Below are 12,890 nucleotides of genomic sequence, written 5' to 3'. Positions count from 1 at the left end.
TGTCTTTAATGGGTTTCTCTAGCAGGAATCAACCCCCTCCTCCTGATGTTGTATGTCTTTAACTGGTTTCTCTAGCAGGAATCAACCCCCTCCTCCTGATGTTGTATGTCTTTAACTGGTTTCTCAGGAATCAACCCCTCCTCCTGATGTTGTATGTCTTTAACTGGTTTCTCTAGCAGGAATCAACCCCCTCCTCCTGATGTTGTATGTCTTTAACTGGTTTCTCTAGCAGGAATCAACCCCCTCCTCCTGATGTTGTATGTCTTTAACTGGTTTCTCTAGCAGGAATCAACCCCCTCCTCCTGATGTTGTATGTCTTTAATGGGTTTATCTAGCAGGAATCAACCCCCTCCTCCTGATGTTGTATGTCTTTAACTGGTTTCTCTAGCAGGAATCAACCCCCTCCTCCTGATGTTGTATGTCTTTAATGGGTTTCTCTAGCAGGAATCAACCCCCTCCTCCTGATGTTGTATGTCTTTAACTGGTTTATCTAGCAGGAATCAACCCCCTCCTCCTGATGTTGTATGTCTTTAACTGGTTTCTCTAGCAGGAATCAACCCCCTCCTCCTGATGTTGTATGTCTTTAATGGGTTTATCTAGCAGGAATCAACCCCCTCCTCCTGATGTTGTATGTCTTTAACTGGTTTCTCTAGCAGGAATCAACCCCCTCCTCCTGATGTTGTATGTCTTTAACTGGTTTCTCTAGCAGGAATCAACCCCCTCCTCCTGATGTTGTATGTCTTTAACTGGTTTCTCTAGCAGGAATCAACCCCCTCCTCCTGATGTTGTATGTCTTTAACTGGGTTTCTCTAGCAGGAATCAACCCCCTCCTCCTGATGTTGTATGTCTTTAACTGGTTTCTCTAGCAGGAATCAACCCCCTCCTCCTGATGTTGTATGTCTTTAACTGGTTTCTCTAGCAGGAATCAACCCCCTCCTCCTGATGTTGTATGTCTTTAACTGGTTTATCTAGCAGGAATCAACCCCCCTCCTCCTGATGTTGAAGCCTTTAACTGGTTTCTCTAGCAGGAATCAACCCCCTCCTCCTGATGTTGTATGTCTTTAACTGGTTTCTCTAGCAGGAATCAACCCCCTCCTCCTGATGTTGTATGTCTTTAACTGGTTTCTCTAGCAGGAATCAACCCCCTCCTCCTGATGTTGTATGTCTTTAACTGGTTTCTCTAGCAGGAATCAACCCCCTCCTCCTGATGTTGTATGTCTTTAACTGGTTTCTCTAGCAGGAATCAACCCCCTCCTCCTGATGTTGTATGTCTTTAATGGGTTTATCTAGCAGGAATCAACCCCCCTCCTCCTGATGTTGTAAGCACCATGCTTTACCAACTGAGTCACACAGTTTGTGTCGGATGACACTGAAAAAACCCATGACTTCCGAGTTGAGAAATAACTGTCATTTAAAACGAATGATTCAAACGTTGTTTCTCAACAGTTTCTCTTACCATACCAGACTACAGCCAGGCATGATGACCACCAGACCAAGTAGCACCCTCAACACGTTACAATAAACACAACCAGATTCATCAAATCAAACACAACTATCCCCCTCAGTGGAGACCAGGCTGTCCGTCCGTTCGTCTCCCCCAATGGAGACCAGGCTACCCCCAGTGGAGACCAGGCTACACCCCCCTCCCCCAGTGGAGACCAGGCTGCCCCCCTCTCAGTGGAGACCAGGCTGAACCAAGTTGAGATCCCAAAGGGTCGACCTCCTGAGGTAACCAGACAAGGCTTCCAGGAGGCGGTATCATGACCCCATTTGGGTGGAGTCTCCTAAAGGTATCTGAATACATTGGGTGGAGTCTGAGGTCTAAACATTGGAGGAGTCTCCCCCTGATCTCTAAACATTGGGTGGTAGTCATCCCAAAGAGACTTAGCTTCTAAACATTGGGTGGAGTCTCCTGATCTCTAAACATTGGGTGGAGTCTCCTGATCTCTAAACATTGGGTGGAGTCTCCTTGAATAGATGAGCTTGAGGTAGTAGGAGGAGTCTCTGAAAACATTGGGTTCTCCTGATCTCTAAACATTGGGTGGAGTCTCCTGATCTCTAAACATTGGGTGGAGTCTCCCATCTCTAAACATTGAAGTCTCATCTCTAAACATTGATGGTGGAGTCTCCTGTCTCTAAACATTGGGTGGAGTCTTTCTGATCTCTAAACTCAAACATGGGTGCAGATAAACAGTCTCTGGTTTCTCTAGCTGATCACTAAACATTGGGTGGAGTCTCCTGATCTCTAAACATTGGGTGGAGTCTCCTGAAACCAATAAACATTGGGTGGAGTCTCCTGATCTCTAAACATTGGGTGGAGTCTCCTGATCTTTAAACATTGCTTGAGTCTCAATCTCTGATCCCCCAAAATTGGGTGGAGTCTCTAATCTCTCAGAGTGGAGTCTCCTGATCTCTAAACATTGGGTGGAGTCTCCTGATCTCTAAACATTGGGTGGAGTCTCATCTCTAAACATTGGGTGGAGTCTCTGATCTCTAAACATTTGGAGTCTCCTGATCTCTAAACATTGGGTGGAGTCTCCTAAACATTGCGGTGGATCTCATCCCTAAACATTGGGTGGAGTCTCCTTATCTCTAAACATTGGGTGGAGTCTCCTTATCTCTAAACATTGGGTGGAGTCTCCTTATCTCTAAACATTGGGTGGAGTCTCCTTATCTCTAAACATTGGGTGGAGTCTCCTGATCTCTAAACATTGGGTGGAGTCTCCTGATCTCTAAACATTGGGTGGAGTCTCCTGATCTCTAAACATTGCATCAGGGAACTAAGTGATATGAGCCTTCCACGGTTTCTCCACCTTATCAGTACTGTCACACATGATCGTATTCCCTGCACTCAGCCCCTCCCAAGCTTCATTATGGCCCCCTCTGATGTCTCTTTTGTAACTAATGTTCCTATACTCTGAGTATATGTCACGGCCGTCGTCGTGGAAACGACCGGACCAAGGTGCAGTGTGGTGAGCGTACATTTTCCTTTAATTCATTATAAAGGTCGCCAACAAAACAAGAAACAACCATGAAGCTGACTTGGACTATAGTGCCACTAACAAAGACAACTACACACAAACTACAAAAGAAAAAAAGGCTGCCTAAGTATGATTTCCAATCAGAGACAACGATAGACAGCTGTCCCCGATTGAGAACCATACCCGGCCAAAACATAGAAACAGAAAACATAGAAATAAAGAAACTAGAATGCCCACCCAAGTCACACCCTGGCCTACCCAAAATAGAGAATAAAAGCCTCTCAATGGCCAGGGCGTGACAGTAAAACAATGTTCAAAGGTAACACAAGAATCCAATAGTACGTATAATGGGGAACTTGCACAACTTGGGCTCCCTTCAATGTGCAAACACCCAAGTCCTCAGAGACCAAAATACTTCTGGTTTTATTAGCATTTAGCGCTAGGTTAAGATCAGTAAGTGATTTTTGAATCGAGTCAAAACCATGTTGAAGGTCATAAATGGCGTGCTATACTGAGGGGGCACAGGAGTGAATAACTAGCCTCCACGTAGAAATGTATGTTACAGGTTTTAACAGATAGACCAATATTATTTATATAAATAGTGAAGAAAACAGGGGTCCCAACATTGACCCCTGCTGAATACCTTCCCTGATATTGAGGAAACTACATTTTATACCGTCAGTAAGCACACGTTGTGTCTTGTCCGTTAGATCATCGTTGATAGGAATCAAGGCTCATTTCAAACAACCTTTGAACAGGTAAGAAATGGTCAACTGTATCAGATGCCTTTTGACAGGTCAATAAATAAGGCAGCGCAGTGATTTCTATGGTCGAAATAATATAGCACATCGTCTAAGACCAGTGTAGCTGCTGAAACAGTGTTATGTCCAGGTCTAACAACACCAGTCTAACACCAGACACAACACCAGTCTAACACCAAACACAACACCAGTCTAACACCAGTCTAACACCAGACACAACACCAGTCTAATAACAGACACAACACCAGACACAACACCAGTCTAACACCAGACACAACACCAGTCTAACACCAAACACAACACCAGACACAACACCAGACTAACACCAGTCTAACACTAGACACAACACCAGTCTAACACCAGACACAACACCAGACACAACACCAGACTAACACTAGACACAACACCAGTCTAACACTAGACACAACACCAGTCTAACACCAAACACAACACCAGACACAACACCAGACACAACACCAGTCTAACACTAGACACAACACCAGTCTAACACCAGACACAACACCAGACACAACACCAGACTAACACCAGTCTAACACCAGTCTAATACCAGACACAACACCAGTCTAACACCAGAAGTGGCAGAAGTTCTAAACTGCCAGTTGGCCAGGGACTCTAGAACTCTGGCAAGGCAAGATAACTTGGAAATTGTATGGTATTTATCCAAGTCAGGAGGATCTCTGCCTTTGTGTCGGGGGGGGGGGGGCTTGTGTCATTTTCCAGATCTTAAGGATAACACCAGAAACAACTGTCAAGTTACAAATATAGGTTAATAATTCTGCAATAAGTGGGTCAAAAAGCTGCAGCACAAAGTGATCAAGTGAGTCAGCCACAGTGGATTTGTTTCACATCGATCTACAATAAGGCACTTCAGTACATCATAGACATCTAATGATTGAAATGTGGAAGTGGGGAGAAGAAAAGCACAGACAGAAGCAACACGACAACACAAGACTGTTGACCTTTAAACAGGACAATATGCACAAGGCCGCTGGGCTGGATGGATTACCAGGACGTGTACTCCGAGCATGCGCTGACCAACTGGCAAGTATCTTCACTGACATTTCAACCTTTCCCTGTCTGAGTCTGTAATAACAACATGTTTCAAGCAGACCACCATAGTCCCTGTGCCCAAGAACACTAAGGTAAGCTGACTAAATGACTACCGACCTGTATCACGCACATCTGTAGCCATGAAGTGCTTTGAAAGGTTGGTCATGGCTTACATCAACGCCATTATCCCAGAAACCCTAGACGCACTCCAATTTGCATACCGCACCAACAGATCCACAGAGGATGCAATCTCTATTGCACTCCATACATCCTTTTCCCACCTGGACAAAAGGAACACCTACTACAGCTCAGCATTCAACACCATAGTGCCCTCAAAGCTCATCATTAAGCTAAGGACCCTGGGACTAAACACCTCCCTCTGCAACTGGATCCTGGACTTCTGCCACGCTGGTCCTCAACATGACGGTCCCTCAGGGGTGCGTGCTCAGTCCACTCCTGTACTCCCTGCTCACTCATGACACAGCCAGGCACGACTCCAACACTATCATTAAGTTTGCTGATGACACAACAGTGGTAGGCCTGATCACCGACAACAACAAGACAGCCTATAGGGAGGAGGTCAGAGACCTGGCCATGTGGTGCCAGGACAACAACCTCTCCCTCAACGTGATCAAGACAAAGGAGAGGATTGTGGACTACAGGAAAAAGAGGACCGAGCACGCCCCCATTCTCATCGACGGGGCTGTAGGGGAGCAGGTTGAGAGCTTCAAATTCCTGGGTGTCCACATCACCAAAAACGAATATGTCGTGAAGAGGGCACAACAAAGTCTATTTCCCCTCAGGAGACTGAATATATTTGGCATGGGTCCTCAGATCCTCAAAAGGTTTTACAGCTGCACCATCGAGAGCATCTTGAAAGGTTGCATCACTGCCTGGTTTGGCAACTGTTCGGCCTCCGACCGCAAGGCACAACAGAGGGTAGTGTGACCAGCCCAGTACATCACCAGGGCTAAGTCTCTTGCCATCCAGGACCTCCATACCAGGCGGTGTCAGAGGAAGGCCCAAAAAATTGTCAAAGGCTCCAGCCACCCTAGTCATAGACTGTTCTCTCTGCTATCACACGGCAAGTGGTACCAGAGCGTGATGTCTAGGTCCAAGAGGCTTCTAAACAGCTTCTACCCCCAAGCCATAAGACTCCCCCCCCCCCACACTGCTGCTACTCTCTGTTATTATCTATGCATGGTCACTTAACTCTACCTACATGTACATATTACCTCAATTACCTCAGCACCAGTGTACCCGCACATTGACACACTGACTCTGTACCGGTACCCCCTGTATATAGCCTCCACATTGACTCTGTACTGGTACCCCCTGTATATAGCCTCCACATTGACTCTGTACTGGTACCCCCTGTATATAGCCTCCACATTGACTCTGTACCGGTACCCCCTATATAAAGCCTCCACACTGACTCTGTATCGGTACCCCCTGTATATAGCCTCCACATTGACTCTGTACCGGTACACCCTGTATATAGCCTCCACATTGACTCTGTACCGGTACCACCTGTATATAGCCTCCACATCGACTCTGTACCGGTTCCCCCTGTATATAGCCTCCACATCGACTCTGTACCGGTACCCCCTGTATATAGCCTCCACACTGACTCTGTACCGTAATACCCTGTATATAGCCTCCACATTGACTCTGTACCGGTACCCCCTGTATATAACCTCCACATTGACTCTGTACCGTAATACCCTGTATATAGCCTCCACATTGACTCTGTACCGGTACCCCCTGTATATAACCTCCACATTGACTCTGTACCGGTACCCCCTGTATATAGCCTCCACATTGACTCTGTACCGGTACCCCCTATATATAGCCTCCACACTGACTCTGTATCGGTACCCCTGTATATAGCCTCCACATTGACTCTGTACCGGTACACCCTGTATATAGCCTCCACATTGACTCTGTACCGGTACCACCTGTATATAGCCTCCACATCGACTCTGTACCGGTTCCCTGTATATAGCCTCCACATCGACTCTGTACCGGTACCCCTGTATATAGCCTCCACACTGACTCTGTACCCCCACCGTAATACCCTGTATATAGCCTCCACATTGACTCTGTACCGGTACCCCTGTATATAGCCTCCACATTGACTCTGTACCGTACCCCCTGTATATAACCTCCACATTGACTCTGTACCGTACCCTGTATATAGCCTCCACATTGGCTCTGTACCGGTACCCCTGTATATAACCTCCACATTGACTCTGTACCGTAATACCCTGTATATAGCCTCCACATTGACTCTGTACCAGTACCCCCTGTATATAACTTCCACATTGACTCTGTACCGTAATACCCTGTGTATAGCCTCCACATTGACTCTGTACCGGTACCCCCTGTATATAACTTCCACATTGACTCTGTACCGTAATACCCTGTATATAGCCTCCACATTGACTCTGTACCGGTACCCCCTGTATATAACCTCCACATTGACTCTGTACCGTAATACCCTGTATATAGCCTCCACATTGACTCTGTACCGGTACCCCTGTATATAGCCTCCACATTGACTCTGTACCGGTAATACCCTGTATATAGCCTCCACATTGACTCTGTACCGGTACCACCTGTATATAGCCTCCACATCGACTCTGTACCGGTTCCCCCTGTATATAGCCTCCACATCGACTCTGTACCGGTACCCCCTGTATATAGCCTCCACACTGACTCTGTACCGTAATACCCTGTATATAGCCTCCACATTGACTCTGTACCGGTACCCCCTGTATATAGCCTCCACATTGACTCTGTACCGGTACCCCCTGTATATAACCTCCACATTGACTCTGTACCGTAATACCCTGTATATAGCCTCCACATTGGCTCTGTACCGGTACCCCCTGTATATAACCTCCACATTGACTCTGTACCGTAATACCCTGTATATAGCCTCCACATTGACTCTGTACCAGTACCCCCTGTATATAACTTCCACATTGACTCTGTACCGTAATACCCTGTGTATAGCCTCCACATTGACTCTGTACCGGTACCCCCTGTATATAACTTCCACATTGACTCTGTACCGTAATACCCTGTATATAGCCTCCACATTGACTCTGTACCGGTACCCCCTGTATATAACCTCCACATTGACTCTGTACCGTAATACCCTGTATATAGCCTCCACATTGACTCTGTACCGGTACCCACTGTATATAGCCTCCACATTGACTCTGTACCGGTACCCCCTGTATATAGCCTCCACATTGACTCTGTACCGGTACCCCCTGTATATAACCTCCACATTGACTCTGTACCGTAATACCCTGTATATAGCCTCCACATTGACTCTGTACCGGTACCCCCTGTATATAGCCTCCACATTGACTCTGTACCGTAATACCCTGTATATAGCCTCCACATTGACTCTGTACCGTAATACCCTGTATATAGCCTCCACATTGACTCTGTACCGTAATACCCTGTATATAGCCTCCACATTGACTCTGTACCGGTACCCCCAGTGTTTCGCCCCGCTATTGTTATTTACTGCTGCTCTTTAATTATTTGTTATTCTTATCTCTTGATTTTTTTGTTGTATTTTCTTTAAACTGCATTGGTGGTTAAGGGCTTGTTAGTAAACATTTCACTGTAAGGTGAAACACCTGTTGTATTCGACACGTGACAAATAACATTTGATTTGATTCAACATGACAACACAAGACTGAAGCAACACGACAACGCAAGACTGAAGCAACACAACACAAGACTGAAGCAACACGACAACGCAAGACTGAAGCAACACGACAACGCAAGACTGAAGCAACACGACAACGCAAGACTGAAGCAACACGACAACGCAAGACTGAAGCAACACGACAACGCAAGACTGAAGCAACACGACAACGCAAGACTGAAGCAACACGACAACGCAAGACTGAAGCAACACGACTGAAGCAACACGACATCGCAAGACTGAAGCAACATCGCAAGACTGAAGCAACACGACATCGCAAGACTGAAGCAACATCGCAAGACTGAAGCAACACGACATCGCAAGACTGAAGCAACACAACATCGCAAGACTGAAGCAACACGACAACGCAAGACTGAAGCAACACAACACAAGACTGAAGCAACACGACAACGCAAGACTGAAGCAACACGACAACGCAAGACTGAAGCAACACGACAACGCAAGACTGAAGCAACACGACAACGCAAGACTGAAGCAACACGACAACACAAGACTGAAGCAACACGACAACCCAATACTGAAGCAACACGACATCGCAAGACTGAAGCAACATCGCAAGACTGAAGCAACACGACATCGCAAGACTGAAGCAACACGACATCGCAAGACTGAAGCAACATCGCAAGACTGAAGCAACGCGACATCGCAAGACTGAAGCAACATGAAAACACAAGACTGAAGCAACACGACATCGCAAGACTGAAGCAACACGACAACGCAAGACTGAAGCAACACGACAACACAAGACTGAAGCAACACGACAACCCAATACTGAAGCAACACGACATCGCAAGACTGCGTCACAAGGAGACAGCGAAGAGGAACCATGGACGGATAGATAGACCCTTGACTCAGAACATTAAAACACTCTGACAGTTAGTCAGTCACCATGTCTGGCCTATTCAGTAACAAGGCCATAAGGAAGTTCCTTGTAACAATGCAATGAACTCTGAATTCCATGGAAAATAACGCTTTACTCAGACCAAAGTCATCAGAGGGGTGCAGCGTTAGGATATGTCACTACTCAGGGTAATGATGCAGGGTCAGAGTCACAGTCTCTTGATTTGAGGGTGTGGACCGCACGGAGACCTCAAAGTGGGTTTCAAAATCGTTAAAGACAAATAATTTTAACCTGAAACATTTATCATAGTAGAATATTAATATTATTAATTAATATTATGAGGAATTGGAATGACATGACTTCAGTGCTGGACAGGCTCGTCATGGATGGATGGGGTTGGAGATTAGCTCAACTCTACCACTGAGGACAGGTCAGGCTCATCATGGATGGATGGTGTTGGAGAATAGCTCAACTCTACCACTGAGGACAGGTCAGGCTCGTCATGGATGGATGGGGTTGGAGATTAGCTCAACTCTACCACTGAGGACAGGTCAGGCTCATCATGGATGGATGGGGTTGGAGAATAGCTCAACTCTACCACTGAGGACAGGTCAGGCTCATCATGGATGGATGGGGTTGGAGAATAGCTCAACTCTACCACTGAGGACAGGTCAGGCTCATCATGGATGGATGGGGTTGGAGAATAGCTCAACTCTACCACTGAGGACAGGTCAGGCTCATCATGGATGGATGGGGTTGGAGAATAGCTCAACTCTACCACTGAGGACAGGTCAGGCTCGTCATGGATGGATGGGGTTGGAGATTAGCTCAACTCTACCACTGAGGACAGGTCAGGCTCATCATGGATGGATGGTGTTGGAGAATAGCTCAACTCTACCACTGAGGACAGGTCAGGCTCATCATGGATGGATGGTGTTGGAGAATAGCTCAACTCTACCACTGAGGACAGGTCAGGCTCATCATGGATGGATGGGGTTGGAGAATAGCTCAACTCTACCACTGAGGACAGGTCAGGCTCATCATGGATGGATGGGGTTGGAGAATAGCTCAACTCTACCACTGAGGACAGGTCAGGCTCATCATGGATGGATGGGGTTGGAGAATAGCTCAACTCTACCACTGAGGACAGGTCAGGCTCATCATGGATGGATGGGGTCTCTGCTGTCACACAGGGTTACAGACTGGGGTCTCTGCTGCACACACAGGCACTCAGAGCCACACGGAGGTTACACACTGTCACACTGTGCACACACACACACTGGGCACAACAGACAGGTCACGGAGGTCTCTGCTGTCACACAGGGGTCGCTGGGCATAGCAGTTACAGGACACTCCATTACAGACTGTTCTCTCTGCACCGGACACCAGCCACTCAGTTACAGACTGTTCTCTCTGCTACCGCACCTCCAGCACACCACGGGTTACAGACTGTTCTCTCTGCTACCAGGACACCTCCAGCCACTCAGTTACAGACCCAAAGACTGTTCACTCTGCTACACACATGGCCTCCAGCCACCCACACACAGACTGTTCTCTCTGCCACCGCATGGCCTCCAGCCACCCAAAACTTGTTACAGACTGTTCTCTCTGCTACCGCATGGCCTCCAGCCACCCGAGTTACAGACTGTTCTCTCTGCTACCGCATGGCCTCCAGCCACCCGAGTTACAGACTGTTCTCTCTGCTACCGCATGGCCTCCAGCCACCCGAGTTACAGACTGTTCTCTCTGCTAGCCACCCGAGTTACAGACCGCATGGCCTCCAGCCACCCGAGTTACAGACTGTTCTCTCTGCTACCGCATGGCCTCCAGCCACCCGAGTTACAGACTGTTCTCTCTGCTACCGCATGGCCTCCAGCCACCCGAGTTACAGACTGTTCTCTCTGCTACCGCATGGCCTCCAGCCACCCGAGTTACAGACTGTTCTCTCTGCTACCGCATGGCCTCCAGCCACCCGAGTTTCAGACTGTTCTCTCTGCTACCGCATGGCCTCCAGCCACCTGAGTTTCAGACTGTTCTCTCTGCTACCGCATGGCCTCCAGCCACCCGAGTTTCAGACTGTTCTCTCTGCTACCGCATGGCCTCCAGCCACCCGAGTTACAGACTGTTCTCTCTGCTACCGCATGGCCTCCAGCCACCCGAGTTACAGACTGTTCTCTCTGCTACCGCATGGCCTCCAGCCACCCGAGTTACAGACTGTTCTCTCTGCTACCGCATGGCCTCCAGCCACCCGAGTTACAGACTGTTCTCTCTGCTACCGCATGGCCTCCAGCCACCCGAGTTACAGACTGTTCTCTCTGCTACCGCATGGCCTCCAGCCACCCGAGTTACAGACTGTTCTCTCTGCTACCGCATGGCCTGCAGCCACCCGAGCTACAGACTGTTCTCTCTGCTACCGCATGGCCTGCGGTACCAGTGCACCAAGTCTGGAACCAACCATCTATTCAAATGACCGGATTATCTATCCCGTTGTCTAGTCTCTTTACCCCTACCTACATTATACTGCTGTTACTGTCTATTATCTATCCTTTACCCCTACCTACAGTATACTGTTGTTACTGTCTATTATCTATCCTTTACCCCTACCTATAGTATACTGCTGTTACTGTCTATTATCTATCCTTTCCCCTACCTACATTATACTGCTGTTACTGTCTATTATCTATCCTTTACCCCTACCTACAGTATACTGCTGTTACTGTCTATTATCTATCCTTTACCCCTACCTACAGTATACTGCTGTTACTGTCTATTATCTATCCTTTACCCCTACCTACAGTATACTGCTGTTACTGTCTATTATCTATCCTTTACCCCTACCTACAGTATACTGCTGTTACCCCTACCTACAGTATACTGCTGTTACTGTCTATTATCTATCCTTTACCCCTACCTACATTATACTGCTGTTACTGTCTATCTATCCTTTACCCCTACCTACAGTATACTGCTGTTACTGTCTATTATCTATCCTTTACCCCTACCTACAGTATACTGCTGTTACTGTCTATTATCTATCCTTTACCTACCTACAGTATACTGCTGTTACTGTCTATATCTATCCTTTACCCCTACCTACAGTATACTGCTGTTACTGTCTATTATCTATCCTGTTGCCTAGTCACTTTACCCCTGCCTATATGTACATAGCTACCTCAATTACCTCATACCCCTGCACATCGCCAGTTACCTGGTACTTCCTGTATATAGCCATGTTATTACCTGGTACTTCCTGTATATAGCCATGTTATTACCTGGTACTTCCTGTATATAGCCATGTTATTGGTACCTGGTACTTCCTGTATATAGCCATGTTATTACCTGGTACTTCCTGTATATAGCCATGTTATTACCTGGTACTTCCTGTATATAGCCATGTTATTACCTTACTTCCTGTGTATAGCCATGTTATTACTTCTTCCTGTATATAGCCATGTTATTACCCGGTACTTCCTGTATATAGCCAT

General features: G+C 47.1%; 1 long non-coding RNA gene across 1 annotated transcript; it reads right to left on the bottom strand.

The window, feature by feature from the left end:
• Nucleotides 1-11,921: 11,921 nt before the first annotated feature.
• Nucleotides 11,922-12,448, bottom strand: LOC127927405 (uncharacterized). Its single transcript, XR_008127296.1, has 3 exons — nucleotides 12,361-12,448; nucleotides 12,103-12,243; nucleotides 11,922-12,009 (listed from the first exon to the last, which is right to left on the bottom strand). It is a non-coding gene; the product is annotated as an uncharacterized LOC127927405 (long non-coding RNA).
• Between the last annotated feature and the right edge of the window lie 442 nt (nucleotides 12,449-12,890).

This window comes from Oncorhynchus keta, unplaced genomic scaffold (assembly GCF_023373465.1).
Source record: "Oncorhynchus keta strain PuntledgeMale-10-30-2019 unplaced genomic scaffold, Oket_V2 Un_scaffold_139_pilon_pilon, whole genome shotgun sequence".
Lineage (NCBI taxonomy): Eukaryota > Metazoa > Chordata > Actinopteri > Salmoniformes > Salmonidae > Oncorhynchus > Oncorhynchus keta.
The sequence above is the reverse complement of the archived record's forward strand: the minus strand, read 5'-3'. Positions and strand labels throughout refer to the sequence as shown.